This window comes from Corvus brachyrhynchos, unplaced genomic scaffold (assembly GCF_000691975.1).
Source record: "Corvus brachyrhynchos isolate BGI_N302 unplaced genomic scaffold, ASM69197v1 scaffold331, whole genome shotgun sequence".
In the NCBI taxonomy this organism is placed as follows: domain Eukaryota; kingdom Metazoa; phylum Chordata; class Aves; order Passeriformes; family Corvidae; genus Corvus; species Corvus brachyrhynchos.
Window position 1 is genome coordinate 2,110,891 of NW_008237229.1, and position 5,297 is coordinate 2,116,187.

At 38.8% G+C, this 5,297-nt stretch overlaps 1 protein-coding gene across 1 annotated transcript in view; it reads left to right on the plus strand.

The window, feature by feature from the left end:
- The first annotated feature begins 2,347 nt into the window (after window positions 1–2,347).
- The window catches only part of LDLRAD4 (low density lipoprotein receptor class A domain containing 4), a 232,332-nt gene continuing 229,382 nt past the window's right edge, over window positions 2,348–5,297 (plus strand). The window contains exon 1 of the mRNA XM_008630077.2: window positions 2,348–2,478. The gene's annotated coding sequence lies outside the window, so the exon portion shown is untranslated. The remainder of the gene's footprint in view (window positions 2,479–5,297) is intronic.

The window sequence follows — 5,297 nt, forward strand, 5'->3', positions numbered from 1 at the left end:
TGTGAATGCCTCAGGCTGTCGGAGTGGGCCAGGAAGGAGCTGAGCCTTTAAAAAAATATGCTGGCTTCAAAATCATTAGGTGTGTTATGTAGGCAAGTAGTCCAGATTTGCCTAGCTGTTCTGTATTTATTTTCCTCTCTTCTTTCCATTCAGCAAGTCCATGTTGCAGTAGGAGGCTTTCTTTCCTTCATAGTCTAATTTGTTACCAACATCCTCACCTTTGCAAGTTCCACTCTTTGTGCATAAGTAGACAGTTTAAATTAGATACATTAAAAAAAAACCCCATAATAAATTCTGAGGTGATAATTTACCTCATTTTCCATTAATAATAATCTTTTTTCAGTAAGGTTATGAACTTAGGAGCTTTTTCTGCTTTTTTTTTTTGCATTTTGTTCTACAAATCTCAGTGGGCTGTAGTGAATCCTTGTTTCACATCTCTTTTTTTCAATGATTGTCCAAATTCTGAAGGCAAAACACAAAGGCCAGTGTTCTCTCTTGGACTTCAGTACTGCTCCTCATCTCACTTTTGTCACTAAATGTAATAATTCCTATAATTTGTCTTCTGGTAGTTAGTATTTCTCCTGTTGCCCTTAGGAATAGATTTCCTTTCAATGTTAATCTTACTCAGGGAGTCTGTAATCACGACTTCCTAATTTCTCTCTTCTTTTAATGTTCTCAAGAATGTCTTCCTTAACATTAGGTAGCAGGTCTGGTAGATTTTTTGCTGGTATTAATTGCTGGGTAACGAAGTGCCCTTGAAAGTCAGTTATGTAAATGAGCAGCCTTGAGCTGGCCATAAGAATGATGCTGGCTTGAGTTTTAATTTAATAATTGAGGAATTGGAACATAAAATGGTTCTTTAAATCTAAAATAGGATAGAGTCATATTCTTTATTAGACAAATTCTAATTGCATGAAATGTATCAGCAGTTTAACATTTAGTTTAGGTGATCACTTTGTGTGCAGGTGAGCACTTTAGATGGTCATTGTTAGATGGTTACTATTAGGAAAAAGCCTTGATTCAGTTGCCTTAGGTATTTTTAGTTGAGTATTCTGAAAGAAATTACTGGTTTGTTGTGGTTTTAAAATAACAAGCGGAGTCTTTCTTGAAAGGTGTTCTTTACATCCGGGTTTTTTTTCCTTTATTGAGTTAGCAATTGTAAAAGTCGCTGTAAAAGTTTCTTGTATTTTTCCTGGAGATGTGTCATACTTGAATCTCTTGGCTTATTAAAAAGTCTGTGAGTTCTGGACAATGGAGGGCAGGTACCTCATGTCTGTTTGGGTAAAGGTTATTATTTATTGTTACTTACAGTATACGCAAAAACCAATGGATGCGAAGTTATTTGCAAATACAGGCTTGGCAAACCTCCTCTGGAATTCGGAAAGGGTTTTCCAGCTCGACTTAGTCATTTTCTCCCAAATGTCTTGGCATAACTGATCACTCAGGAGTGACATATGGTAGAAACATGCTCTAAGGGACAAGTCTCCCGGATGGCGCACAGCACCACACAAGATAGACAGATGGTGGCTTATTCAACCTTGGAAAAAGTTTAATCCTACATATTGGCACGTCGGCCTGGGTACTGAGAGAGAGGCACACACATGCCTGTGAAATCTGAGGCAAAGCTTTTGTGAGTTTGCTTGCTGTTACTGGAAGAACTAGAAAGATTGGGCTGATACTATACCCAACGAGTATCTGCAAAATTATGGCCTCAATATGCTATCCAGAAAAAGTGATGTTCCCTAGAAAAGTGGCAACTCCAGAGATAGCAGAACAATGCAGAGAATAAAATTTGGTGAACTGCTCACAGCTATTTCTAGACAAAAACATGCTTATTCAACAAAGCTGCTGAGAACTTATTCAACAATAGGTGTTAATTAATTGAAGTGTCTAGTAGGAGAAAAGGGTATTTTATGTTTTTTGTGGTTTTAGTTCTGTTTCAGGAGTTGCTACTGGCTTTGTGAGGTGTATTAGCACTTCATAGCAGAGAAACTGTAACCTTTCTCTTTGGTAGGTTCTAACAAAAAGTTACAAATTCCCTGATGGTGAGTTTAAATTTATACCAGAAAATGCAAACTGTACATTGCAAGTTTTTGGGTTTCTTTTTGAATAAGGAGAGGAAATAATGCCTTTCACTCTAATATCTTCATGTTTAAGACAGTGAAGAGAGAGACAGAGTATTTGATGTAGAAAAAGAAATCTGCCAAGTAGCAATTATTTGCTTGCTTGATTGATTGATTGAACTTCTGGAGTCAGGGCCGTTTTCTGTAAGGACTTTGAAAATACTGACCCATTGAGAAAGGATTGCCTGCCAAGCGTTTTTCCCCCCACTTTCTTTTTCTTGTAGATCGCACTCAGCATTCACAACTGGGAGGAAAAGGAAGACTCTTCTGACTCTCTGGACTTCAAGGATATCATCATGTTGTATTGGATGAGCTTAAGCTAGACAAGACTTCTTTCTAAAACACTTCGAGAAAGGTAAATGTAATTCAAACAAACCAATCTTTTTCCAGTCAAGGAATAGGTTGGTCAAATGAATCACATTCTGGTAACATTTCAACCATACTACACCACATCGTCATCTATTGGATACATATTTTAGGTGTTGATGTGTTTGTATAGATACATATCCATATATATTTCTATAGCTAAACCTTACTAGTAATTTTTAGATGTTAAAAGATTTTGATTTGTCAGCCCTTGTATATTTCATGGAAATGTACTAGTTTTCAGGTGAAAGAGGTGGGGAAGGAAGAGGAAAGAGAAGGGAGATTCCCACAGTAGCCAGCATATTGGTAATTACTTGCATGGATGTGGAAGACCCAGTTAATGTTTTTGTTCTGCCTAATGAGTAAAATTACTTGAAAATGAGATCCTAGCTAGTGAACTATAAAGTCAAATGACTCAAGCAGCATTGATTGACACATACATTTAAAATGTGGTGTGGTTTGAGAGACCCAGAGGGAGCTGCAAAGGGAGAGACCAATTCAATAACCTGTTGTTTAGGATATGCATTGAAGAAGTAAGAGATGTCAAATCCTTACATTCAGCTGAGGGTGCTCTTGTGTAATATAAAGATCTGCTTACTTTTGTGCTAGTATAAACAAAGATTTGCTCTTCCTGTGGGTATGAATACCTGTCAGGTATTTTTTTGTCACCCTTTTCTTTCTTTTGCTGCATGTCATTGTGACAAATGCTGACCATAGACAGCCAAGCCTGAAGGCCCACAGTAGTTGTTGCAGAACTAGTGTGCTCTTTCCATTTTATCTTTTTTATCTACTATTACCAATTACTATAGGACTAAATAAATAAAAATTTTAATAAGTCTATTTTATGCCCAAGCACACAGTCAGAAAAATATGACAGACATCAATTTACTCTGTGTCTTGACCCTACAAGAGTTTCTCACACACTTCACAGAAGCAGTGAGTATTTTTGTGGCCCATCCAGCCCTCTGTGACAGAGTCCTGCCTCAGTGACAGGAAGCAGGCCTGTGGGCCTTACAAACACCACATATTTGTGAGAGAGAGAGCTACAATCCGATGAGATGATTAAAATTTTGCATATCCATAGCTGACACCTTTTTTACCTAGATCTGAAGTTCAGACTTGGAAATACTTCAGTCCCTTGAAATTTTAGGTCATGCTTCATAGAATTGCTGTTTTCATAATTTATAGGCTAAGTGTGATCATATCATTGTTGAGTCGCTGCGCGTCAGTGTGTGTGAATCAGCCATCTGCTGTCAGGGCTGAGTCTTGTATCTCCCTGGCCAGTGACAGGGGAGGTCATTATACCATGACAAGACTTTGTCAGATGGGAATGGTTCAAGGTAACACCATGGCTGTGTCCAAAATAAAAGCCACTTCTGCGTAAATGACATTTAGAGGACTGAGATGGAGAACGAGGAGTTTTAACAGAGGAATGGAGACTTTGTGAAGACAGAGGTGTGAAGGGTTTGCATGTTTGAGAGGAAAAAAGGCTGGCTTTTGTAGCAGGGTTTTGAGTTACTTGTGGAACCAGATAAGGAATAGAGAAACTGTCTACACAGGAGAAAAGCAGACTTCAAGATCTGGAAGAGAAGCGGCATCTAGTCCTTAGGTCACTGACCTAAGAGTGGTAAGGAAGCAGATACAAAATGCATGTGGTCTTGTTTTATTTTGTCTAGACTTGCATACTTTGTACACTTCCCAAGTGGAGAGTGATTTGGTATTTTGGAACTCGTACAAAGCTTCTGCATGTTTTGCTTCAACCAGTGAATGTCCTGGAAACCCAGCATACCCTCAAGGTTAGATCCTTGTGTTAAACTGGCTGTAAAATTTGGGAAGGATGTGGGTTAGCACTAATGATGGGATCCTGTGCCATCTTGGTCTGCCAGGTCCTGTTTCTTTGGAGATACAGTAATCAATACCAAAGAAAAGTAATGCAGAAACTAAGAAAATTGTTTGACAGGAAATAACTGATTCAAACCGTCAGAGACCAAAGATGGTTGAGAAAAGCAGCAGACACAACTGTATGTGCAGCAGTGGGGATTTTACCATACTAGCTCCTGCAAATTGCTGCCAGGTTGTTGAGAGCTGAAGTTAAGGTTGAGCTGAAACATTAAAAATTAAGACTAAGATACCTTGCTGCAGACCTCATGGAATACTTTAGGCTTATTAGCTGCAGCTGATTCAGAAATGTACTCTCAACAGGTGTAGCCAAACAGGAGGAAAGAACAATTTAAAAATCCTCATTTATGCATTAATCCAGTGGTAGGAAAATGCAAAGTTGTAATTTTCTTCTATACTTCCTCTCCCTTTTTGTTGGGAGAATTTTTTTTTAGGTACTAATTTCTAATTTAGTACTTAGTCTCCTTTCTTTCTCCTCCCCCCCAAAAAATCTCCTCAGACCCTGATGGTTTAAAAATGATACCATGCAGGATTGATATAACTGTGTGTAGGTTGTGATGTGCATTGGAGGCGTGATGTACCTCTCTTAAAATCTTAAAAGCAGGTAAAGCTGAAAACGGCTACGTTCACTTTTATGCTGTCTATCCCCCTTTGTTCTCTCTCCCTCCCCCTTCTGCTTGTGCTCACTTGCTCTCTCTTTAGTATAACACAGTTGAACAGCAGTGAAGTGTAAAATGTGCTTTTGCCAAGGTCAGTTTCTTGTGATTGCTCGCCTGTGGCAACTTATGCCAGTTGCAACAGACTGAGTCTCAGCAGTCCGCAAAGTCACACTGGTGCTTATGCAGAGGACACCCAGTGTAGGTTATAGTAACTGTAGTCTGGAATAGCCTGCGATGCTGCTGAATTTTA